Source organism: Dipodomys merriami, unplaced genomic scaffold (genome assembly GCF_024711535.1).
Source record: "Dipodomys merriami isolate MVZ:Mamm:240054 unplaced genomic scaffold, mDipMer1.0.p SCAF_34, whole genome shotgun sequence".
Lineage (NCBI taxonomy): Eukaryota > Metazoa > Chordata > Mammalia > Rodentia > Heteromyidae > Dipodomys > Dipodomys merriami.
This window is the reverse complement of record NW_027204937.1, coordinates 2,968,377-2,995,854: the sequence shown is the minus strand read 5'-3', so window position 1 is coordinate 2,995,854 and position 27,478 is coordinate 2,968,377. Positions and strand designations below refer to the sequence as shown.

At 42.3% G+C, this 27,478-nt stretch overlaps 1 protein-coding gene across 6 annotated transcripts in view; it reads left to right on the top strand.

Annotated features, from left to right (window-relative positions):
- Dab1 (DAB adaptor protein 1) overlaps window positions 1-27,478 on the top strand; it is a 1,106,968-nt gene that overhangs the window by 701,547 nt on the left and 377,943 nt on the right. For 2 of the 6 annotated variants that reach the window (XM_069987148.1, XM_069987145.1), the window contains exon 1: window positions 3,497-3,685. The exons of the other annotated variants lie outside the window; for them this stretch is intronic. The gene's annotated coding sequence lies outside the window, so the exon portion shown is untranslated. Of the gene's footprint in view, window positions 1-3,496; window positions 3,686-27,478 lie in introns of those variants that run through there. 6 annotated transcript variants of the gene reach the window in all.

The following is a 27,478-nucleotide window of genomic DNA, read 5'->3' as shown; positions in this document are numbered from 1 at the left end:
GAGTAAATCTTAAGTGCTCTTATCCCACACACAATACTAGCGATGTGTGATGATGAATATGTTAATTAGCTTGATTGTGGCAATCATTTCACTGTGTATACATATGTCAAAACATGACATTATATACCTGAAATATGTGTGGTATTTGTCAACTAGACTTCAACAAAGCTCTAAGGAAAGAATGCCTCCAAACCTATAGCATAAACTCATTTCATTATGTACTATCCAATGACAAGCGTATTTGAGACAGTTGCAGGAATAAATAGAATTTTAAGTAGCATACAACACAGAGACTATTTATTACACTTTGAATCCCTTTCTCTGGAGGAATAGTTAATGCTATTAGGATTTCTGATATCTGATCACTGATTTTGCTTTCAATCATAGGTCCAATTCAAACAACACCTTAATAGATTGCCTCTTTTAGTTCCCAATAATCACTGCAGAAGGATGACTTCGGCGGAATTGAGTACTATGCCTTTTTTCCCCCAATCTGAATACTATGTGTGCCCATGTCTATCTCTCAGATGACTGGGTTCCTCAAAGGCAGAGTTGGTTTCTAATTTATCATCATTTTCTCCAATGCTTAGTGCAGTGCTTGATACACAGAATGGATTCCATCAATGCTGGCTGAATTTAAATAAACTATTTTATTCGAATTATTCTAGGATGAGAACTAATATTTACTGGGGGACTTAGTATCAGCCATGCTCAACATCTTGTCTCATTCTCACTCACAGAAATCTCAGAAAAGTAGGTAAGCTCCATCCTTATGGTGGAGAAGAGAATATATAAAGGCAGAGTGGTAACTGGTCAGGGATGAAGTAGGCCCATGTTTACTGCTATACAACAACAGTACCTTACCTGCTTCCCTGTTCTGAAGACTAAATGGGTTATGTAGGAAATGCCCCAAACTGTGCTTTGGAACAGAATAAATAATATATGTAGCTTTGCTATCTGTCATATTACTTTGCTGTTTCTTAGAGTAGGTGATAAAAGAATATCTATTGATTTTTTCCCTCATGCCACACTTAATACAAGTGTTATTGGTATTTTAAAAAAGAACAGTTAAAGCTTCACACCTTAACTTTCAGATGAGTTCTTGCTTGACATGTTTAGCATAACAACTAAATATTCCTTTAAGATTTGGTTTAGTAGGGCCCTGAAGGCCAGTAGGTCCTTGGCCAGTAGCTTGTAAGCAGAGACTATATGTCATGATTTTTTTTTCCAGCTTAAAGTTGGAAATAGCTGTGGCTTGGTGCCCCTGTTGGATTTCATGGGAATTTGTTCTATTTCCAGAGTGGGCTTTGTCCAACACTCAATGGTGGTAGAGTTTTATATCCTTTTACACTTGCATGACTTGGCTAACTCAACCCCTTAAATTCCCTGCAAAGTTTGTAGCCACTACAGTGACCCTTGGAAAGAGAACAAAGTGGAAGGCAGGCAGAAGCCACACTTCTGACATGCAGGGCTTACAATGCATGTAAATGCCTCTGAAATTCAATGCATGGAGAACCTGCCCATTTTGGCAGTCAGTGAACAGTTGAGCCTTTGCTCCATCACCCAAGGCATGACAATCTGTCCAGGCCACTGAAGTTGAATACCTATTTCCCTCCATTTCAGCCATGCTTTCTCAGATTGCTCCATGGCCTCTTTGGGTACTGAGATTCCAGGAATCTTTACAGATGAAGGAAGTGAAATATTTCATTTGTCTTAATCTGGCTAGCCAGAACTTCCTACATGAAGTGTAGAACAGTCCTTTCTGGTACCTCATATTACTTTTAGAACACTGGAAGAGTTGGAGAGCTTTGAGCTGGTTTCCCTGGGTCCTGACCATTAGATCTGCTCCTGGTGGTCCCAGAGGAGTAGAATCAGGGATGGGAAGTCCCTCCCACCTGTGAGGAATTTCCTGTGGTCTACTTTTTCTCCTAAGACTGCATTCTGCCAAGGAACTCACACATTTTTCTTGTCTCCATGTAAATTGCTATCTTTTCAGGAGGTGCCTGACAGACAAGTTTTCCGGGATCTCCATTTGTACAGAAGCTGTTATTAAGGAATAAGTTTAATGGGTCGTGAATTTTGTGGGGAAAGGGAGGATCTCTTCATGACTTTGTATACACCAGCCGTGGACCTATTGACTAGACAAAGAGTGCATTAGGCTAAATATTTTTAGCCCATTGACTCTGAAGGTAATAACCCTAAATGCTTCATTACATTTTCATGGGTGAGTGACAGATGCTAACCAGGAAAAAAATAAATAAATCCCAAAACAAGTCTACCACATTAGCTTTATTATTACACAGCTGGATACACCGGACAGGAGTGTGGCCCTTAAAACCAATTGAAATAAAGTTTTTAATAACCTATCTCCTTTTTCATCTTCCTGCACTGGCTCCAAGGGGTAGCCTTTGTTTGTTTGTTTGTTTCTCTACCTCTTCTCACCTGGCATTGGAGCCTCTGGAGACCTGGATATCACAACAGGCAATGAATGGGTAAAAGACCTTTCAGACGGAAACGGTATTTTCAGCGTTTTGGCATTCCTCCTAGGATCATGGTGAGCTGGAGTCTGAGTAGTAGAAATAAATAGCCTGTGTGTATTCTGAAGACTTCTGCGCAGGTTCTTGATTTGAAGATCGCCTACCTTAAGCGTTAAGAACGGCGTGGGTGTGGGTACAGGAAAGTAGGGGAAGTTGGTTGGCTGGGGCCTCCCTTAGACTCCTGTAAATGTGACAAGTGAAAACCGTCTCCCTTCCAGGTGCCCAAACGTGTAGCCTGGGAAAGAAACCTCAGCACAGTAATAAGAATCACCCATCCACCATTGATTGGCTGCTAGGACAGGGCGCCCCCACTAGTTAGGGGACAGAGGGCCGGGAAGGGGGAGGGGGGAGGGAGAAGACCTCTCGGACCACCCTTCCCGTCTGGATTTCACCCCTCTCGGCGTTTTCGGTAATGCGTATGTTTAGACCCTAAAGGAAATCCAGAGAGGCCTGGCGGGGGCTGTGGCTGGTGACGGCGCAAACACGGGATACTCTGTGATCCCCTCCTTTCTCTCTCCACCACCACCACCATTCCCCCCACCCCTCCTCCCTGCCTGCGCAGCTGGGGCGGGGAGCCCCTGCTCTCCGCTCGGGTCTCCACGCTGGGATAGGGGCTCCAGAGGCGCGATTGCGAGCCCAGGCGCCCCCCGCTCGCTCGCTCGCTGCCTCGCTCTCCCTCCCCCCTCGTCGCCACCGCGACTCCGCTTAAGCTGCGTGGAGCGCGCGCTCAGGCTGCGCTTCGGAGCGCCCCGGCGGGAGCGGGAGCCCAGAGGCCGCGGGGCGTTCAGGGGGCGCGCTGCGGGCGGGCTAGGCGGCGGTGGCAGTCCCCGGGAAGCTGGCAGGTGAGCAGCGCCGCGGGGGCGCGGGGACCGGCGTCGGGCCGGGCGGGGCGGGGCGGGGGCCGGCATTGGAGGCGGGTCCTCGTGGGGGGCGGTCTCCTCCTCTTCCTCCCCCACCCACCCTCAGCTCTGACGCGGGCCCCGAGGCTCCGGGGGGGCGGGGGCGGGGGAGGATGGACCCTGCTCGGCGCTCGCCCGGGCTTCCCCCGGCTGCAGAGCGCGCCTGAGTGCCGCCGTCCGCCGGGCATGGGGAGCCGCTTCCTGGGCGGCTGCGGCAGCGGAGGAGGAGGATGCTCGGGGCGAGCGGAGGTGAGGAGCCGCTGTTGGGGACACGCAGGGGTGAGGAGGGACGGAGCTCAGCTCGGACAGGTGCCCCCCGCGGGGACGCGGCGCCCGGCGAGCCCGGGGGCGGCGGAGCAAGGGTTTGGGGGTCTCCGGGGCGCGCCTCTCGGGAGTTTTGGCCAAAGACGCTGGGGAGTGGCGACTGCTGCGCTTTTCCGTCCTCTCCCTCCACTTGCGGGGAGAAAGGGGCGACCTCTGCCTCTCTCTTGAATGCCCCCCCACGCTCATACCCCCCCACACACCCACTTCAGAACACGCGCCGCACACTCTCAGACTTGTCCACCCGAGACACTGTTGTCTCTCTCTGGGAGCCCTGGTGCCCCCCTCCATCCTGCGGTCTGCGCTTTAGCTATCTCGGGGGCTAGAACCTACACCCCCCTGCTCCCCAAATCACCGCCCTGCCTTGCTAGGGGGGCCCGAATCGGGTTCCTCACTTTCATACTTCCCACCTTTCTTCCCCTCCCCGCCCCCTCCCCAAACCGGATCGTCCCAGGCACCCCAGCCAGCCCTAGCGCTGGCGCCGTCGGAGTTGGATCTCGGGTTTCTCCGGACCACAAGTCCTTCTTTGGGTCCTCCATCCCCTCTGTCTTTCTCTCTTGGCTGCCGGTTTTCCCCTATTCCATCCTGGGGCTGGGGGTGGGGGTGGGAGCCCCCCGTTACTTCCCCCCACCGCATCCTTCTTTCTGCGTACTGAAAGCTACGCCGTGCCTCGGGGCCGAGAGCCCAGGGTTTTCCTACTGGGGAAACTTTAGTCCCGGGGGTTCGGCCCGTCACGGGGCCCTGGAAGCGAATCTCAACAGCCAGGGGAACCCAAGAATCAGGAGCCCGTCCTGGGGTGTGGGGGGATGCGGTGCGGGGGTAGGGGTGGTGGGGGTGGTGGGCACGTTGGGTCGTGGCGCCGGACAAGGGTCATCGGGTGAATGTACAAAGTAAATTGCTAAAGCCCCGGCGTTGCTCGGCTGCGCATCCCTCCCCGCCGTGGGAGGGGAGGGAGGGTCTCCTTTCTCTGCACTTATTTTACGTTCCTTTCTTTTATGTGTTTTATTTGGTAGAGCGGGCGCGGGGGTGTGTGTGTGGCGGGGGGCGGGGAACGGGACACGAGAGAAAGCTTCGTGGCGAGCCCGTGCCACGGGCTCGCTGTCCGGACTCGCCAGCCTGCGCGCGTACGTTCCACTCCGTCAACTATCCCCAGCCCCCAAAGGCGTCACACAAGTCCTCATTGTTGTGGGGGGGAGAGTGGTCTGCCGGGGCACTTCCGCCTGCGTGGGGTGGGAGTCTGCAGGAATGGATGGTGGGGGGGGGGGGGAGGGAAGCCCAGGGCGTTTGGCGACCGCCAGGCGCTTAGTGGCGGCTGGCAGAGTGGAGAGCGCCCCGGCGCGGGCATCCGTGCGCTCCGATGTGTGTCGCGGAGACGGTGTGCGTGCCCGCATCGTGGGTCGGTGTCGGCAGGAGCGTTTGCATGTCGGCGGCCGCCCCGTGTTTGGATCGGTTAGCTCGAGGGGCGAGTCCAGAGTGCCTTTTTTCTGCCCCCCAGGAGCAGATCGCCCCAGGCAGATAGATGCTCGCCCGGCCTCTCCTTGGTAGCCCGCAGGGACCTGAGTGAGCATCCTTACAGTACTTTTCCTCCCTCCCTTCCGCTCCTCTCCTGCTGCTGGCCCCTTCCACGCACTTTTACAATGTTGATGGTTTTGAATAAAGGCCTTATGGGGGTTCCGCCGACTCTTCCCAACACTTCGCATGTTTGCCAGTAATCATATAAATTAAAGGTGGCTTACGTTCAGAACCCCCTAATTATCCGGTTCACGTTTGTACATTTATGTGCCAATTATAGGTCTTCGGGAAATCCATAAAATTATAAACCATCCCCACCCCCTGAATTAGCACCCATTGTTTCATTATCTCAATGATGAGTGATTCTGGATGAAACTCTCTACCGGCGAGACCATAGCTGGAGTAGGAGAGATTAGAATGGAGTCGGGAAACAGCACTTCCCCTCCCCATCTCTTTCCTGTCCTGAGCGGGCTTGGTGACACTTCTGGAAACTGAAAGGGATCAAAGATTTTCTTGATTTCCCATTGAGAAGGGCGACCTAATCAAAGCTGTATAAAAGTCAACTTCTAAGCAATCAGAAATTGTCTGCTGATGTCCTTGATTGAAACCCTCGCAATTCAAATGGAGTATTGAAGAACTCACAGAAATGGCTTTTGAAGCACTATTGTTCTTTTCCATACACAGAAGCTCTCTGAAAGGTTTAGGAAGTTCAAAATACGGTGGTTTGAAAAGACTGACTTTGTAACTATTTGGCAAAGCCTGCAGGGGTGAAAGAGGAGGCCGTGGGGACGTGTTGTTACTATATTCTTGGGAACAGTGTAGCTCTCAAGTCCGGATTTGGTTCTACACATCAATTTGGCAATTACATCTCTTCCTAAAAGCGGATTTGGAAGATGATTTTTAGTAGGGATTTTCTTTTTAATGGTTTGCTTAGGCATATCTGAAACATTTAATCATGCTCATTGTATTCAACAATAAAATCTGAATAAAAATTACTGTTGATGAAGCTCCCTTCACAAATTGTTTCACAGTATGTCTCATTTGCAAGACACACCATTGTGTAAGGCTGTGGGGAAGAGATTGTATCATTTATTGTTCATTTTCTCCTCCCTGAGCCAGAGAGGAAGATGCTCTTTGCTTCTTTGCCTTCCAAAGTCATTTTTCTTAAATGGGTACAGTTTTGGCTTGGTGAATGGCCATACCCATCTAAAAACCGGGTTTGGTTGATTCCTGGTACTTGGAGTCAGCCTGTAGGCAGAGGCAGCATTTCATTTTGTTAATCTACTCAATACAAACATATTGTTCTTACTATTTAATACTTCTTTCAAACTGATAAAGCAAACAATGCCAAAACAATCACAGTTTGTACCTTTGAGATGGCACTTTTGTGTGTGTGTACAGATCCTGGGGCTTGAACTCAGTGCCTGGAAGCTGTCCCTGAGCTGTTTTCCTAAAGACTGATGCCACTTGAGGCACAGCTCCACTTCTAGCTTTTTGATGACCATGCACAGTTTTGTGTGCTTTCCTGGCCCTAGGGCTTCAAAGAGAGACTCTCAGATCTCAGCCTCCTGAGTAGCTAGGATTACAAGCATGAGCCACACCAGTGCCAGACTTAGATTACAAGCATGAGCCATACCAGTGCCAGACTTAGATGGCACTTTTAAAAACAGCACACATTATGGAGTGCTATCAGGAACTTTTTTTTTTTTTTACTTTTCATTATTTTTTTATTGTGAAAATACTGTACAGAGGGGTTATAATTACATGGGCAAGATAATGAGTACATTTCTTATCAAGCATTGTAGCCTCCTCCTTTGTATCAGGAACTTTTAAATGTTATTTTGGACTTTCAAAATTGGACCTGACTCTGGAATCGTTTAATAGTTTTGTTTTTTGTTTTTTAAAAAAGGAAGCTTAGTAGTGAAGCAATTATGAATCTTTCACTTCTTAGAACCTCAATTTTATCATCTGCAAAACAGGGACAATTTTTCCTACCTTATGAATCATTGAGCAGTTTTATAGGGAAAAATTCTCTCATTGACTTCTTCTGTCTATAGCAGGATGTCAAAAGAATGGTAATTTTTAGTAGTAGACAGCATGAAATTCTGCTAAGGAAAGAAGATGACATTTAAAATTAGAAGGCCAGAACTGAATCCAACTACTACCTGTCTTTGTGATGTTTGGCAAGTCACCTCTTATATTCATAAAAATAAGAATAACCTTTATAGAGTACTTAGTATTAGCCAGGTTCCCTTCTAAGTACTTTACATACATTAACTTACTTAATCTTTAAATAACCCTAGAAGTAAAGGCTTGCATTCTTTTTCTTGTTTAATAGATAAAGAAACTAGGGCATCAAGAGATTTGGCAACTAGCCCAAGATTACCTAGGAAATAAAAGGGTGAAAGCAGAATTTAAACCCACCCGTTTGAGTCCCAGGTTCTTTTACCCCTAACGGTATGCTAGTCTGCTTTTAAGTGTGTGTGGGGGGGGGGGGGGCGGTGTGATCACCCAAAGTGGTTTTAAAATTGAATGGGGAATAAGGAAAAAACAAGACATCCTGCAAAAGCAAGCTACAGAATCCCCCCCCCCCCATTTTATATGCTATCAGCACTCAATGGTGTTGCTTTATTGATCACAAGGTCTTGAGCTGATGGTAGGCATTTTGAACACTTGTGACTCTGTGACAGCTTCTAACAGGTATTGGTTGATATTGGTTCACATCTATCTGTGAAAATATTTATTAATTAGGTAATTAATTAGTAAATAATTGATGAGGCAATTAATTAAGAATGCAGAGATTTCATTAGTGCTGTTATCAGTTACAAGCTGCAGTAAGCAGAAATGCTCCAAATACAGATAGCATAGCAAGTGGTAAGAAGTCTGTTGTAGGCCAAGTATAAAAAGTATAAAAAAAAAAAAAAAAAAAAAAAAGAAGTCTGGACTTGGGCATTTAATTGCCTGGCTTCAGCCTTCAGCCTTCAGCTCCTGAGTTCTCTGTGCTTTGATTTTCTTTAAAATAAATATTAGTACTGCCAGGTGCTGGTGGGTCACCCCTGTAATCCTAGCTACTCAGGAGGCTGAGATGGAGGATTGTAGTTCAAAGCCACCCCGTGTAGGAAAGTCTCTGAGACCCCAGTCTTCAATTAATCAGCAAAATAATGGAAGTGGAACTGTGACTCAAGTGGTAGAATGCTAGTCCCAAACATAAAAACTAGGCCTTAGTTCAAGATCCAGTACCAACACACACACACACACACACAATAACTGTACCTATCTCAAAAAATAGTTCTGAAAATGACAGGAATTAACACTAGGTGCTTAGACCAATAGCTCCTATGAAATATACAGACTTGTTAGCCATCAGAATTATACTAAAAATGAAATAAAAGTCCTTCCCCTTGGCAATAAAGGGCACAACAATGTTTGTGTGTTTGTCAAATTACATATGTTTTACATTTTTCACATTTTCTTTTGCTCTGTTTATTAGGAACATTTTCTTGAATATATCCATATATATATATATATATATATATATATATATATATATATATATACACACACACACACATACATTGTGAAGAATTGTGCAAGCACATATCATGCTAAAATATCCATGCATTGTGCTAGTCTTGAAATTATTTGGAGGAAATAAAAAGAACTGATGAATTCTAGATATAGATTCATTGTTGTTGTTGTTTGGTGGTATTGGTGTTTTAACTCAACTCCTCACACTTGTTAGCCAGGCACTGGACCTCTTGAATTGTGCCTGCAGCCAATTAGTCAATTTGGCAAAAACTAGAATGGAGGAGGAGTCAGACTCAGGGAGATATGTAACTTTAGATCATGGACTCCTTGTCCAATGCTCCTTTCACTAGGCCAGATTGCCTCCTGTGCCATGATAGAGGAGTGGCTTGAAAATATAAATAAAACTTGGCAGGGAAGATGCTGTCAGGCTAAGAGCATAAGCCAGCCCGACATTCTGTTCTGCAAAAATAGTGTTAGTAGGGAATGTGCATTTATATCCATGAAAACTAGCACTGCCCTCCATCTCTGAAGTGCATGTCAGGATATGAACTCATGTAGATACAAAACAAAACAGAGCAACCCATTATGCCAATTAATCACCTGAACATTTCCCTGAGGTTGAAGAACAAATGTTCAGTTTCTTTTTCCGTGACATTCTCTTTGTATTGTTCTTCCATTTAGTCTTCAGAGATGGGAAGGTTTTGCTTCAGGAATCATAAAACTCCTCTGGCTTCTTTTTCATGAAATATGCAGCATATTCTATTGGAAAGAAATTGCCAGCTTGCTTTTATTATTATTATTTTATTTTATTTGAACCTGACATATAGCCAATCTACTATGCCAGTGGGGGATACTCATAAAGAGAAAGGAGAACAGAAATAAAATTCTGCTGAGTAGGAGAGCCCATAGCTACATTGATGAGAATTTTGTGGTGGTGAAGGTGGACTGCTGAACTTAGGGTATAAAATTGAGGAGTGAGCACTCTCAGACAGCTCTATTACACAGGAAACCCAGATTAGTAATGCTGACTACCAGTGGCGAGTCTCCCAAAGCTTCTATTCCCATGTGTCTGCTCCAGGCTCCATAACTATTTCTTATTCTTTCTGTGGTCAGTCTCTGTCACTAGACTGGGTCATCATCCATTGGTTTGAATCATTCCTTTGTTCTTTCTGTCTTCTTGTTTCCACTCTGTTGTTGGAGTCAGTCCTTATGTCTATTTGTTTTTATTCTTAGTACTAAAACAATTGAAGGAAGTCCTGGAAAGTTAAAAATGTGCATTGCAGTTGGGTGGTTTGGCTGTGCTTTAGGTTTGAATGTCTGTCCAGGCTTTGTGAATTTCATTCATGGAGTTGGAGTTCCATTGTGAGGTACAGAGAGCTGGAAATTTAAAAAGTGAATATGGCCTTTAGAGGTGGGTGTCTTGGGAAGTGAGTAGGATTAAAGTCATTAGTTTGGGGCTCCCCTTTTTCATACCATGTAATGTCTTGTGCTACCCCAGAACTGCCAGCAAGAAGGTGATCTCTGGATATGGCCTCTAGACCTCAAACTTCCAGAACCATGAGCTAAAAGAACATCTTTACATTAAAACTCACCACGTCTATATTATAGAGTTATCACAAACAGAATGCAGACTCATACAGAGGGTTTCTGGGAAATTGAAGAAGAAAATTGTGCTCATGCACACGAACACCACTCATCTGACCATTCATGTTTCCTAAACATCCATTTGGTGCCTGATCTGGCTCTGTACCAGGCATTGCAAAGGTTCTAGGATGCAAAGATTCAGTCTTCCATCAAATAACTGCTATTGTATGGGACATCACTGAGAAAATATCTGCCTGACCCTTGAAGCTTCTGAAGAGTAGTTCATCTGAGAGTAGAAACAGGTGGGGATGGCTTCAAAGAAAGCCCCGAGTTTCACCTGGGGCTTGATGTTTGAGTGGGGATTTCTCAGTGTTTAAAGGGAATCCAGCCAGGAACCAGAGAGTCACACCTATAACTCTAGCTAATCAGGTGAGTAAGATTTGATGATCACAGTTCAAAACCAGCTTGAAAAGAAAATTCTGAAAGCTTTTATCTCCAATTAAGGAGCAAAAAACTACACTGGAGGAGTGGCTCAAATAGTAGTGCACCTGCCGTGAACAAAAAAGCCGAGGGAGAGTGGGGGAGTAAAAGGCCCTAATTTCAAGCCACAGTTCTGGTATGAGAGAGCGAGAGTGAGAGACAGACAGACAGACACAGACAGACACAGACACAGAGACACAGAGAGAGACAGGAAGAGAGATAGAGGGAAACAGGAAGAGAATGATTGCACAAGCGCAGACTGAAAGAACTATGGGAGTAAAGAGATGAAGGTATATTACTAATCCTAGGATGGACACAGTTGAGTGTGGTCCTTATGTAGAATATGTGGTAGAAGTGGGCTTTTCTGAATAGAGTATTTTCTAAGCTGAGTACCAGGAAACACTGTTCCCCAAGATCATTATGAGTGTTTTTAAAGGAATTGTATCCAGAAGGGCAAATAAAAGTTCTTTGCTGAACAATTTTGGAAAGCACTGACTTGCGTACGCTGCTCTTAGTGAATGGTAGCATTTACTGATGTGTTAAAGGTCCAGAGATTTGCTGCAATAGAGAAATTCATTACTTCTCAAAAACAAACAAACAAACAAAACAAAACTGGCTTGACATAGATGTTAGCCTTCCATGTCTGCAACAAACTATCTGAGATAATCTATTTAAAAGGGGCAAAGATTATTTTGGCTCATGGTTCCAGAAATTTGAGTCCATAGTCATTTGGCTCCATTGTTTTGGGATCCATGGTGAGGCAGATCCTCACAGAGGGAGTATGTGAGTATGTGGTGGAGCGAAGCGGTTCTTCTCATGGTGGACAGGAAACAGAGAGAAACAGGAAGTGGGAAGGGTCAGGGTCACAATGTTCCCTTCAAGGCCTCAATGACCTAACTCTGCTTCCCACTAGACCCCACTCCTAATGGTTCCACCACCTCTCAATAGCAGGCTGGCAACCAAGCCTTCAGCACAGGGCCTTTGGGGGACATTTAAGATCCCACAGATAGCACCACAGAACACTTAATTTCAAGGAGCTACTATCTATTACATCCAAGGTAGATTGGAGAAAATGTTTGTACAGGATTTTACTTTCACAGGCAAAATGTGTGATTTGAAATAGCACATAGAATATTTAAAAATTGCAAAAGCTTAAACATTAGTACAGCAGAACCAGGACAATTTCTACTATGCAGTTAACAACTTATAGTGGAGTAAGTACTTCACAATCATATCTTTCTTTCTCCTGCCCAGATATGTTATCACCATTCTAAATCTATTGCCCATCATTCTATATGATTCTTTCGGATATCATTGTAGCCAGTAATATTCCTGAAAAAGAAGTACATGTATGAATTGTTTAGAGGGAAGAAGTATGGCTTCATTTAAAAAAAACACTCTGGAGTCTGGAATATAGTAGATACTCAATATGTTTCTGCTGAATTGAATTGAGTGAGATGTGTGCTTGTCTCATGTGGTTCATTAAGTTAATGTGGGTAAAACAATTCAATTAATAGTGTTTCACATAGATAGTATTAAATACTTTGTGATCAGTGAATCTGAGAGCTACTTTTGCAGTTCTTCATTTTCCTAACAGGGATTTGTAAGTGAATAGTAAGTCACTTCTGGGTTTTATTGACATATTTTACTATCAATAATAACTACTTACCCAAATCTATCTTGTTAAGATCGTTGATTCTGTGGAGCTCACCACTTCTGTTACATGAAAAGATGTAACTCCAAATGTCAGTCAAAAAGAATACTAAAAGAAATTTACATTGCTAATGAATTTACCCAGTACTTTGAAGGTTTATGAGCATCCTACCCTTAAATATACATCTGAAGAATTAACTTACTAAGAGAATGAGATAGTTTATGTCTCTAAATCCCAGCTATTCTGGAGTTGGTGATATCACAATATCACAATTGTAGGCCAGCCCATAGCAACGTCTCATCTCAACTAATATGTTAGACATAGCTGGGCATAGGAGGTATAACTGTGTTCCAAGCCAGCACGAGCATAAATATCAAACAATCCATATTTGAGAAATAACTACATCCTAATGGGCTGGAGATGTGGTTCAAGTGTTAGAATACTTGCCAAGCAAGCACAAAGCCCTGAGTTCAAATCTCAGTATCACCAAGTGAACAAAAAAAGAAACAACTTAATATTATTAACAGAATGTCATAATCAGCTACTCTGATGACCATGTGACATCTCTCTTGATGTAAGGGACATCCTCTTAATAAAGTTCATTACATCTAAAAAATAAATCATATTTTGGTGACATTTTTCATTCTCATTTTCCTATGTATTTTATTATCCTATGTGTCCTCTATGATCATATATTACTCTGTATTTATCCTGTGAACATGAATGTTGAAGTATTGGTAAAGAAGGCATGGGAGAAGAATGGAAGGAGAAAGTAGATGACTTACAGGCACACTGGAATTGGCCTTTAGTCCTACACCATGGTTATATGGCTTCTCAATTAGAGAAGGAGTTAATCATGTTGAAGCTATATCCCTAGAACTTTTTTTCTTTGCATTGGGGATACAGATTTCTTAGTTACATCCCAGGGGCCAGTAGAAGAAGAGGGCAAGAGGGAAGTTTGCCATGCGAATACTAACAACATAACAGAAAGTGCACAGAGAAAGAGAAGATACTGCACACCTCATTTCTTGGCTGGTGCACTTGACAATGACACATGGTGGTGCTTGTCTTGAATTGCAAGCCATGTTATTCTGAGCAATCTTCTATGAATACCTACAAATGTCTTGAATGTGAGCTAGGGCCATTCACATATACTCAGGTTAAACCAGAAGTACTTGTAATCCATTTGTAGATCAAGACCAAGACTGGCCATCCATATGCTGAATGTGAGGATGGTTATATATTGTTAGAAAACACTCCCAATGCATGCAGAAAGGTTACTGTAATTTATTCCTTTGGGAAGCTGAATAGATTTATAGAGCACATTGAAGCTGGATTTTTGCCAACCTTCTGCTATCTAACTTCTTAATTTTAATGCAGTTGAATTTATCAATCTTCTCTGGTTGGCATTTTTTGTGTCTTGTTTAAGAAAAACTATTTCTCCTCTGATGTCATAAACAAATTCTTCTTTATTATCTCCTGCAAGCTTCATTATTCTGCCAGTCCCATTTTGGTTCTGTAGTCTATGTGGCAGATGTGTGTGCATAAGTGTGTGCACATGTGGTATGAAATAGGAATTGTTTCTCCTGTACCTAGGAGTATATTTTGACCATCCTTTTGCCTAAACATAACTTTATTATTGTATCTTTGTAATGACAGACTTTGTATTTGGCAGGACAATCCTTTTCCATGTCCTTCTTCCCGATTCCAGCTCCACTTCAGACTTTTTGGTGATTAATTAGAGATAAGAGTCTCACTGACTTTCCACCTAGGCTGAATTTGAACCACAATCCAAATATCTCACACTCCCCCCTGAGTAGCTAAAATTAAATCAGGCACAAGCCACCAGTACCTGACACAAACCTTTAAAGATTATTAATTTTAATTTTAGTTAATTTTAAAGACAATTTAAGTTTTAAGATAGTATTTTCAGCAACACCCAACAGAAATATAAAGCATGTGGCAAAACAATTACATAATTTTGTGGAAAGAAAACAAACTCTTAGAAATTAGGGTTCTTACATTTATGGGTAGAAAGATTGAATATCTTTCTAAGCCATCTAATACAAATCCAATATCGAGTATTTTTGTGAAATTCTAAAAGATGATTATAAAATATATGTGGAAGAAAAAACTCTGAGAAAAATAAAAAACTCTTATCTTTAATTAATCACCAAAAAGCTGAAAGTGGAGCTGTGGCTCAAGTGTTAGGGCACCAGCCTTGAGCAAAAAACTAAAGAACAGTTCTTGAGTTCTAGACCCAGTACTGGCACAAAAATACAGGTTTTATTCAGCTAGGTGTGGCTGTTATCCTAGCTATTTTGGAAATCGACATCAGAGGGTTGTAGTTTGGTATCAATTTCCTGTAATGCCCACCAGAGCAGGGCAAAGGCCAGAAATGAATCCAAGAGAAAGAGACAGGGGACTGCTTTCTATTCAATGAAGTCATTGTCATGTGTCTTCACTATATGGGCTGAGCAATGTGTTCTTAGGCATATTCTGGTATGGGATCCTACAGGATATATACAAACAAATCATTTAGCATAAGCCAATCAAAATGTCCTAATATGGTAGATAGCTAGCTTCCTTTGAAGAAGTGTTTGATATTGCAGAATTTTGGATTAGATCCTCATTCTTCCTTTGTTGCTCTCCCACCTCATCCTGCTTGTCTTCCCTAGCAGGAAATGGAGAGGAGGACTCTGTTCCCAATGAATCATTCCCAGTTTGTTGCCTGGCAAGTTCAGTTGGTGCTGGTCATCCTTATGAGTAAGATGATACTGTATGTAGTCCCTTCAGTTCTGGAATGTGAAAGATTCTGAAGTCTCAGAAATTTTTCAGTAATTCATTGATTGGTAAAACCTAGCCTGGACTTAACTGACATGAGGCTGCCTATGAACTGTATTTGCTTTTTCCTGGTGATCATAGCTATATATTTTACCCAGAAAGCAGTGATGCATTTGATTACAAGGTGTCACCCCAAACTTAGGTATGTGTATGATATAGTGTATTCTGCCTTTCTAATATCCAGCATGAATTCTGCAGTCCAAACTCCTCAGGCAGCATGGAATTTGGAGAGAGATCATAAATCTGTACCAGCAGGTCAGAGGGAGAATGTTTGGACGTGTGGTCCAGTACTGTGCAGTTGTAGAAATGCTTGCGATGCCCCTCATAGCCCCCGTGGACCAGTGGAAAACCACAGCTTGATGGGCACTGGAAGCCTGCCAAAACTACTCACTCATCTGAGGGAGTTGCTAAGGGGTGCCTGTTGTAAGGTCCTCAGGGTATTATTGTAAAGTTGGAACCATTTATTTTCCCTTTGTCACAAATTATCTTTGAGATCCAATTCTTTGGGTTCCTGCATTTGAACATTTGAATGCAGGGTAGAATGACAGAAGGCAGTAGGTGATTAGGTAAATCCACATTTCAGTTGTAGCCATCTTACACTCGTATGGAATTTCATTTGTCTGAATACAATTCACACTCATGCACAAGCTCTCTCTCTCTCTCTCTCTCTCTCTCTCTCTCTCTCTCTCTCTCTTTCGCCTTGCTCTTGATCTCCCTCTCGCTCTCTCCTTCTCTCGCTCTCTTGTTCTCTTGCTGTCTTGCTATCTCTTTCCAGATATTCCTCAAAACAATCCTGTCCTACAGAAAGGTTGGATAATATTAGCTCCTTTTCAGTGATGGTTTATCAAATGCCTAGTTGATAACTAGCTCTTTCGCCAAGGGCAAACCTTTAACTCTCTGAGCCTCAGTGGAACAATGGGTCCTTGTGGGGTTGTGTGGTAAATTGAAAGAAATAAGCCATGCATCAAAATTGGACCCATGCACCCTGAGCCCTGTGACACCCAGAGTGGCTTCTCTTCCCTCTCTGCCCCTTTCAGACAAGTGGAATCCATTACACAAGGTCACAGTGCTCTTTTTGTGAAAAGGACATGCTTCAGTATACAAAGAGAAGTCAGTAGTTGAATCATGGGCAGTCTTCCTCTCACTGTCCTTTTTTTCTTCATTTTGAAGAGGAGAGGCTTGAACTAATGCCACCACCCTAGGCTAAATTCCTCTTTCTCTCCTCGGAAACTGGGTCGTAGTCTGCTGTGGCCTTGATGGGCCCTGATGTCTTTACATGCTAGGAGACAGCTTGATATTTTGTTTATTCCAAACCTGACTGAAGAGTGGTAACCACTACTACCACTAATGCCATTTGCTGCAGAAAATGACTTTATTTCTTATCAGCACACGTGGGACTTTACACACCATAATTCACTTTTCGAAGGGAGTAAGAAAGGAATTCTTTTTCTGAATATTTTGCAAGATTAATAAAGCTGCATTCTTAGGGAAAGTTTATTAATCCATAACTTACAGAAAACTCTAGAGGAATGAGATATCAGATATGTTCTGCAGGTAGCTACATCAGGCATGCCACTGCTTGAATTGAATTCTGCTCTGTGTGTGTTGTACAGCTACCTGTCTTCGAGGTGCAGTATAGAAGTGCTGATGTGGTAATGACTTTGCCTTGGACATGACCTAAACAAGAAGTTATTTCATCAGTAAGTTGGGAGTGTGTGAAGGAGTGGAAGCATATAGAATAATCACAGTATGCAGGATTCTAGCCCCTTTAATCCCATTGGCTGCATTTTAGCTCTATACCACAGAAAGGCAAGTGTTTGGTCTCTGGCTTCCATGCATACAAACTGTTCATGCTGGGCCTCTGAGAAATATCAAATAGAGATTGGGTGGTGGTGGCAGTGATGATTGTGGTGATGAGGATGATAAGGAGGAGGAGAATGACAACATCAGTGTCCAACAAAAGAGATTGCTGGCTGCTCTCACCTGTATATGAGATCTGAGGAATGTGGTTCAAAGCCAGCCCAAGCAGTAAAGGCCATGAGACTCCACAACAAATCACCAAAAAGAAAAGTCAGAAGTGGAGCTGTGGTTCAAGCACTAGAGTGCTAGACTTGAGCCTAGAAGTTTAATGCATAGGTCCCGAGTTCAAGCCCCAGGACCAGCACGCGCGCGTATGCGCGCGCGCGCACACACACACACACACACACACACACACAAAGACTTTATCATTTCATCCATTTCCTCAGTATTTATTGAGCAGCTACAGGATCCATGCCACAAGGTGGGCCTCCATGGGTTGGGTACAAGGTTTGGCTCTACATAAAATGATACAGTTTTTCTCCCTCTAGGTCCAGAAATACTGAGGAAAACACAACTGAAAAGATAATAATAAGTGTATGGACAACCAGAAGAGTTTCTCTGGAGTAAAAAATAAGACAGAAAGATAGATTTTGTCAGGCTAGTGAAGGGTCAGCCTCTAAGCTTACGTACTCTGAGGATCTCTTGGAATTTGCTGGCTTATAGGTGACTGTGACAGAAACTGTAGCTGTCCTCAATGCACATTGAATCTGCTGGGAAGACACAAATTCAACTCTTTTCATCAGAAAATCATTACAAAGGCAGAGAAGCATGTGCCATCTTGTTCAAGAAATGCTAGGTGATTCAACACCAATGAAATGGTGGGGGTCATAGAAACCAGGGAAAACAAGGCTAGAAAGCTGAGTAGGGTGGGTGAGAGAATGGCAATGTCATCCTGTCTCCAGGCCTGAAAGGTGAGATAGTGCCTGTCCTGATTCTCTTGTTGACTGGTGTCAACCAGCTGTTTAAAGAGAATGACAGTTGTGTGACACGAGGCTGTGTGTATCAGGTATGGTGTATTTTAATGGTCTCACAGGGGCTCTTTTGTAAGAATTTCAAGCTTCCTGAGTTAAACACAATGAGAAGCCATGGGAAGCCACTATTCATCTCCAGCCCATGGCTGCCATAAGGGAATGCTAGAACAAGGTGGCTAGGTCTGTGTTTATCTTTAAGGGAAAATTAGAAATCTTGTTTATTTATATAACAAAATCCCTATAGTTAAAAACCTGGCACTAAATTACAGAACTAAAGATAACTGGGCTGGGGGCAGTTTTTTGTGGTTTGTTATCATTTTTTTTAGCATCTGCATTACCCACAGGTGAGTTGTGTGGCCTATTCTGTATAATTAGTCAGTATGAGTACATACATCTCCCTCAAGTGCAAGTTGAGTCACTAAATCAAGGGATAAATTGGGGCCATTTTTGGTAAATGTCAGAGTTTCTGCAGGAGAGTTACATAGTAGAAATTGATCCTCATTTATATCTGTTCCCTCAATCACCTTGCTTGTGTTTTATTGATCAATTATTGCTGATACAGGGTAAGAGCTTGAATGGGACTTGTGTCCATGGTAAAGCTGTTGTGTCTTTGATGAATAACACTGAAATTCACATCTAAGCCCATTATAGACTGCAGCGAGGGTCCTCTCCTCTGAATGCATCAAATGAGTAGTCTTAGAGTGTGTAATGACAGTGTTGTGTGGCTTTCTCATTTAGGGTTGAGTCTCTCAAGCCTCTGAAATATGCACATTTCAATCCAGACTGAGAACACAAGCAACTTAGTAGTTACTGTGGAATTGAGTGAATGTCATAAATATTTATTTATCTTTTTCATAGCTAGCATAAAAATGTTAGGATATAAAAAAAGTTGTTCAGTATAAAAACAACAGAAAATTCATTGGCTATACATCTCCTGAATGCGTGTGTCTCTTCGGGTTTTCATTAGTGTCTAGCAATATACTTTGAGAAATTAGATTTGAACAGAAGCTCCAGCTCCAGCAGAATATGAAAGCTCCTACTGCTCATAATTAACCCGTTTTAAGCAAGCACCTCTGGCACAGAGCAGTCTCCTGTTAACCATGTGGTGGCCACAGTCAAGTGTCCTTTTGTTTTAGAAATTCCTTGTCTACTTAATGCAGAAAGCTTCAAAAATACTAAAAGGGGGAAGGAGGATGACTTTTAGTGTTTCTACCTGGTGGAAATCACAGTTCCTATTTTGACAACAAAGGGGAAATGATCTGAGGTTAGACTAGCACCACTTTCCATCCAATCCCCCATTGACTTAACTTTCCCCAACATTTTCATCTGTGAGATGGAAATAAAGGTAGTATCTAGTTCATCTGTTCTCTTGATTATTTAACCGGCTAGTGCATGCAAACATTTAGCACATTACTTGGCACCTAGAAAACAATAAACCAGTAGCTATTATGATTTATTTGCCTCTTCCTATTACCACAAACATTTTAATTTTACTAGTTTTCCTTTTGTTTAAGAATACTTTCTACTCACATCTCCTTAATAAACCTTTTCTAAGTGTCCTTTCAGCACACATTGCATATTTATTTACTTGACTTGATTGTAATTTATATCTGTCCTCTGTAGATTTACGTTGTTGCTAATTCTCTTTTTATTAAACATAATGCTATGGTGAGTATCTCAACTCTGATTAACATCTCTATTCATTAATCTTTTTCTTTTGTAGCAGCATTTTTCTGGTTAGTGCACTAATTGCATTTCACATGAGAAGTGGACAGGGGTTACCACCAGAATTCTCTATCAAAACTTTCGGTGCTGATAGAAGTATTCTAGTCTGTGCGGTCTAATATGGTTGGCATGGGCTATGTGTAGAGGTTGAGCCTTTAAAGTATATTTGGTATGACAAAGAAATTGTATTTTTTTTAATAGCTTAAGCCTAAGTCTAGTGGCTAATGCTACTCAGGAGGCTGAGATCTAAAGTATCATAGTTTAAAGCCAGCCCAAGCAGAAAAATCTGTGCAATAATTACCTCCAATTAACCATCAAGAGCCTGAAATGGAGGTGTAGCTCAAGTGGTAGAGCACCAGTCTTGAGCATAAAGGCCAAATGACAGCTTTAAGGCCCCGAGTTCAGGCCCTAGTACTGGCACACTTATTTGCCTATCCATAAGTGTGCATGTGCTTGTGTGTACGCACATGCATGCACTTGCACACACACATGCACACACACACTAGCTTTGTTTCATTTTGATTTAAATAATCCATGAGGCTGGAGACTACTCTATTGAACCATGTGAACTTAGCCTGTTATGGTAGAAAGGTTGCATAGACTCAGACTTTTACATACAGACATAGATTAAAACCTTTATTTTTCTTTTCTAGTCTTTTTCTTTAATCCTGGACACAATCTGAAATTCCACATTTTTCCTTTCATCGCTGTAACTTTGACATAAGGTCAGAAGCTCATATTTTGGGCAGGGGCTTGGGGAACATGCACATGCATAGGGCTGTCCGTCCTGTGAATTACTATCAATTCACATAGTAGGTTTCCATCATTTAATGGGAAGATCTATTCATGGTCTTGAGATTCAGCTTGCAATTATCAGAGATTGCATGCTTGGATTCCATTTGGTCCTGTTCTGTCTGGCTTATGACTGCATACTCACAAGCTAATTCCTTCTCTCTGGGGAGTGGGTAACTCTGCCCTAGAGAATTGACTACGTAAGTAAATCGATGAGTCTATTGTGATTATTTTTCTTTATGACTAGGTAAAAGATATATTGCCTAACCCCCTTCTTAGAAATGTCTGAATCAAAGCTGATGGGATTTGCATGTCAGACTCTAGATAATCTAGGATTTGGGTAAAGAGTAGGCATTTCAGTCTCCAGCTGGTTCATTGCACCAAATCTTGGGACTTACGGATGTAATTAAAGCATACCTATTAGTAATTACAAAAAGGAACTCCTGCCCTTACACATGACTATAGCATATCAAATCTTCATAGAAGCATGAAGCTATTTAATCATCAAAGACGATACAGGAAATACTTCCAAGTGTTTCAGTTTTCAGATTCAGCTCTGGAAAATAAAATGTGACGAAAGCAATTTCCTTTTAACTGTTCTTGCTCAGCCTCATAAGAGTAGCTGACACTTTGCAGTGCCATTTATTCTCAATTTTCCTCTCAACTTCTTTGCATAAAACAAATCAGCAAATTAATATTTTCCAGCTACAAGAGATGAGATTGACCTCATAGGTATCAGTTCATTTCTTGTCCTAAATCTACTATATTGTGGAATTAGGGATCATTTACTTTTATCTCACTCTTTTTTTTTTAACTTCATTTTCACTGTGGCAAGTACAGTCATACTTTATCAACTTTGAAGCTGCAAGTCTGTCTTGTGTAATGATGTCTTAACACAACTGCCATGAACACCACTTAGTAGTGTCAGTTTACATTCACTAGAACCATCTGTAGGCTCTCTGTATTTTAAAATTGATGAGTTCAGTCTTAGCAAAACTCAGTGGTCACCTCTGCCAAGTCACTAATGCTGGAATGAGTTACCTGTGTAGGTAAAAGTTAGCTGTGCAGAGTCCTAGGATAGGACTGAACCATATGGGTTCTAGTCTCAGGTCACTCAGAAGATGTGAATATCCTTGAGCTACTTCTATGGCCAATCTGGACACTCCACTAAGGAAGGGTTTGGATGGATGATCCTTAAGATCCCTGACTACTTTGACACCCAGGGGGTTTTATGCACAGGCTGACACTTCCTTGTATCTCTGCAGTAAGGTCTGGTGTAGTGTTGATTTGGGAGTTGCATACACACACACTGTCTCTGTCTGACCTCTCATTCTCTCCTGACCTGAGCTCTGTCCGTACCTGTTCTTATTGTCCTATTCACACAGACAGTGCTCACCAGAGAACATATGTTGATGTATTTCTTTGCTCATACCATACTGTGGACCAAGACTTTTCATGTGTGTGTGTGTGTGTGTGTGTGTGTGTGTGTGTGTGTGTGTGCGTGCGTGTGCGTGCGTGTGCGTGTGTGTGTATGTTTTCCATATGTGAAAAGTATTTTGAACTAGAAACTCAGTAAACATTTAGCAACCACCAATGTGAGCTACATTTTAGAGATCTTACAGGGAAAGATAAAAACAAAATCCAGATAGAAATATATCTGAAATGAGACTCCTATATATAGTTATGCTGAAATTGCTTAGGTACTTACACCGTATGATGTAAATTCAATAGTTTCTCTGGGAGATTTCATTTTAATGTATATGAAATGCCAGATTCTTGCAGTTGAGTGGAGAGGTAAATCATTTCATGCACATAATGGAATCCTTTTATACATTTCTGATTATTCAGCACCTTATGGTAGAACTTCGCCGTGTTGTTACTTCCCATCATGTCCAAAGGCATCCGTCTGGGTGGTCGGGTCATTCTCCTGCATTTTAAAAACCAAAGAGATCTTCTACCATCTGCATTCGTGTTTTGATGTTTGGAGATTGTTTTCCCATGGACTCTGGAAAGCCAGTCTGCAAGGCACCACAATGTGCATGTATCTCCCTAAATCAACCAGAATTGTGCGGTCCTCTAGAAAATTAGGTTTGAGTCGCATCAACGTCAGTGCCTGAGCCGGAATAAATCCCATTTCTTGATTGCACCGTGTGTGAATGGTGTAACATGTCTCAATAGCCGCAGCTATGATTGCTTCCCTTCCCGCAACATCAGAAAATGGTAATGTACTGGATTCATGTGACAAGGAGAGTGTCTCAAATAAGCAGCCTAGGCCGCATTAGATAATGTAGGGCCTGCACTTGGTAAGTCTCCACGGAATAGTGTGAGACATTACTATTAACCAGAGACAAGTGAAAAATACACTTCTTAGCTTGTTTAAAAATAAAAAAAGGACTGACATTGGCATGAAGTGCTTGAATACTGTCATTTCATACAATATCAGGTACAGGTTCACCATGTGTCATAGTGGAAAGAACCCCACTTGTGTTCATCGCTGGGCTTTCTAACCAGATTAGGTGACCTTTTGTAACCTTTCTTCATTCAGCCACTATGGGCCACATACTGTCTCATTTTGGTCATGAGTGTGCAGGAGTGTTTAGGTTGAAACAGGCTTCACAGATTAAGCCTTTTGTTCTTCATTCTTCCCACTTCAGGTTTTAAAACTTAAAAGCTCCAGTACTGATACACTGTACATTTTGCATGGCCCTGCAGACTTCTCAGCCATGGTGAAAAGGGAGTGCTTATGAGCATGCGTACGTGGAACTGTCAAAACCTCCACTGCTGTGACAAGTTTGAAAGACGTTTAAATGATCATTCCAAAGGCCTTCTTGTGTCATAATCCATTGAAACTACCCATAATCTTAATTCAGTGAGTGCTAGGCATAGGCATAGGCAGCTATTCAGTTAGTAACTTCCTCAAGCTTTAAGGAAGTTAGGTCAGGCTGTAATAATCAGCACTGTTCATTTAGAGCAATTATCCTTTCTAATTTGGCTCTGGCTCTCATTCTCTTAGACTTGCTGGGTCTTCATTGGGACACAGGAATCTGGGAGTTAATTGAGTCCATTAAGTCTATTATAGCCCCAACTGATGTGGGTTACTTTTCTCTCTTGCATATAAACGATCCGTCTTCATAGGGAAGCAACCATAAATTCAGCTCAAGCTAGGTAGCATTCTGGCTTCATGAATTTGGTCAAGTCATGGTGTTTCTCCCCACCTTGGGTTTCCTTTTTTAAGTTTTATTGTAAAGATGCTTTTACAGTTACATGAGTAAGGTAATGAGTACATTTCTTGTTAAGCATTGTTCCCCCCTCCTTTATTGTTTTCCTACCCTCCCTCCCCAACCCCTCACCCACCAGGTGAAGTTGTAAAGTTCATTTCCAGCCTAGTATCTTGTGAGTATCATTGTTGTGATAGGTCATCCTGTGTCCTTGTCTCAGTGTTTTGTTATTCTCCTTCCCCTCCCCAAATTAGATAAATGTACATACAAGATGCAGGGTACCAAAAAGCAAGTATAGTGCCAACAGGGGATATACCATAGGCGGAAAAACATACCAAGAAAACAAAAAACAATCACATAGTACATTACAAAAATCAACAACAAAGAAAGACCTCTTGTGTCTATATATCTTGGGGTTCATTTCGCTTAGCATCATCTTATATGTACATAGCTTTTAAAAAAAAAAACCTTTAGTGTTCTAAAAGATAAAGATAGCATGCTGGTGTTTTGCACTGTGTTGCTAAACAAGGAAGCTGGGGAAAAGCATTTGTGCCATACACATGGTACAGAGTGCTGAAATTCTCACACTGGACCTACCATTGGGAGCACAATTATGTTACACAAGTAAGGATGCCCATCAGTGTTCTAATTTATTTCAAAGAAATGATACAAGCCTAGAATCACAGGTTTGAATTAATATTAAAATTTAATTAGAGCCCATTTTGAGATTAGAAAACAATGTCATCCATCCATCAAGTTAAACTTCTTATTCATATGTATTAATGTTAAGCATCTGCTATAAGCTTGTGCTTTGCACAGTGCTGAGAAAACTAAAAGGGATCAGACAAAGTCTCTGTCCACAAATCTCTCATCCTCCACAAAGGAGAAAGACTCTTGCACTAAAAAATCCCATCGTTCTTAATTGTGTGGCCTTTGGTTCTGTGTGGCAAGAATGATGTTGGTGAGCACGTAATCTCCAGTAGCAAAGAAGATAAAGTTCCTTAAGTCTGGCTCCTGAAAACATCTTAAATCATTTCAAGCTTCAGCTAGACACTGAATTGGAATGAAAACCTGAAAAGCCCATTTATAAACAACTCAGCTTAGCGTCTGTGTCCCCCCCGACCCCCCACTCCCATCTCCACCCAGTAAGGGACTTTAATATCTGCAGAACATACATTCAGAACCTCCACCCAGCCTTTAAGTCAGCATTCAAAGGAAGGGAAGGCCACACAGGAAATGAGATGTAATTGGGCACCCTGTGGGGCTGGGACAAAGCCAGGCAGCCTGGAAAGACTCCTGGTGGGTAGGTCCCTGGGCCCAGAGCTGACATCTCCGGCCTTTTAGGCAGGGGCAAGCATAGGCCTCAGGTTGCTGTGAAATGCTTGCTGGAAAAGTTTGCCCTTGATTTCTTCAGTTGCGGATAGAAAGAAATAAGATATATTTTATTTTCGATTACAGACTCCTAATCAAAAGATAGAAGTGGAATGAAGCATTGTTGGAAAAGTAGAGGTTTGTGAGATCTCTGAATATACTATGAACATTCTCCAAAACATACAAAAAATAGTTTTGTCCCAAGCATTTTAAAATCCATTTTGCTGCAAGTTTCTATCATCTTCCCTTTTCCACATCACTGACTACTGAACTCCTCCTTATCTGGATGCCCTGGCCCACTGCCCTGCCCTCCCTAGCTTGTTCCCAGCCTGTCCATCAGAGTAGATGGCTCTCCCTCCCCACTTCCAGTCACTGGAATTAGACTTGCATTGCAGTTATGCAAGTACATGTTGGTCACCTTGCTAAGACAGTAAGCATCTCAAGCACAGAGACTATACTGTTTTCACTTTAGAAACTTTTCCCTGCCTCTGCGCTTTGGTCAGTAGGCTTGATTGATGACTGACTGACTGAGCAAATGTATGACTAGAAAGCCATCAACATTCAGTATCTGGTGAACTTGAGTGGTCACTAGGAGTCATTTTGGTTGCTAACCAAAGGACAAGGAGAAAGGGGACAACGTGTGCTTACTTAATTGGCAGATAACACACAGACATGAGAGCTGAAATAACAAGCTAAGGATTTATCTTTACATAGGAGCAAGGTGTTTGCCTCTTGGTTTACCTTGAGGCAAACAAGGTAAAAATTTAAAGGACATGCACATGTAGCTTGTTGAGCATGGAGCTGTTAGGTGAAGTGGATAGCTTAAGGTTTTGAGCAGAGCTTTCAAAACTTTCATATGTTTCAATGATCATAAATAGAACAAAAGAGATGGGACCAAGGGTGAACCAATGCAATACTCACTAGACACTGTGTTGGAAATGAACTTTACAATTTAAGGAGGAGGGGAGTTGGGGGATGGAGAGGGAAAGCAAGAGAAAATGAGGGAGGGAGTAACATTGTTTGAAAAGTAACTATAGCTCAGTATATCACCTTTACAATAAATTAAAGAAAGATAAAAATAAATAGAACAAGAGAAGCATCACCTGTATCAGTACTCACTAAAGTGCACTGGGAATTTTCTGAATGACTCCAGACCTCTTGGTTGTTTGCCTCTTATTCTGCCTTTCTGTATGTTTCCTTCTATCACATGAAGTTGCTGCAGGTAGTGTGGCCCTGTTCCAGCCCTGCTACTTGCCTTCACGTTCAGTGCTGTTTATTCTTCTTCTCCATACTAGATTGCTAGTCTTTGGGATCTGCTGGATCCATTATTGATCATATAAAGCAAAAATAGAGATTGATAAGAAAACCTGGTTAACTATGTGTGTTCCAGTAGAGTCAAGTTAACTAGCCTCTGTACTTAAAGAGTGCTATATGGTAACTGGGAGACAGCTGTATGATTTCCATTGAACCTCATTAAAATAAAGAATATAGCTCCTCAGTCCACGACCTACCTGTCAGTCACCCCATAGCCTCACAGAGCTAGTAGCTACCATGGTAGAGCTAGTGAGCACTGATTTGAGCAGCACATTTGAAGGGCTTGGAATAACTTTGCAATGACTGTAGACAGGCACAGTGGGCTCAAGGCTAGTAATTCGTTAGTTGAGAAAGTTGCTTTCTGGCCCCCAGCTTCTATACCTGCAAAATGGTCATAATCAATGTCTATCTTGTAGGATTGTTCTGAAGCTTACGAGGCACACCATCTGTAAAGCAGTTCTTGGCTTGCAGTAGTGTCTTAAGGGGTAGATCTTTTCCTTCTTTAGGTTTTCAGTGATATGCTATAGTGGCCGTGTTAGCTCAGATAATAGTTTGTTAGGATGAGGGCTGCAAAGCCTGGCCTTTGGGTAAGTTTTCTCCCTGTGTGACAAGTGATAATACAGGATTTAACATATGCATTAGAAATAGTTTGCTCCTTTTATGAGCAGAATAGCCATCTCTCCTCTACCACCTGGAATGCTCTCCTCCATCATGTTTTAATGAGTAGATACTTTCTAAGAGTTACATCTAGTAGATCACTTATATAAACAACTTTTTTTAAAAATTTACAATCAATTGACAATATTCATCAAACCTAGAAAGACTTTCTTTGTTCAAGCAAGTTTGGTAAATGCTGGATGTACAGCGT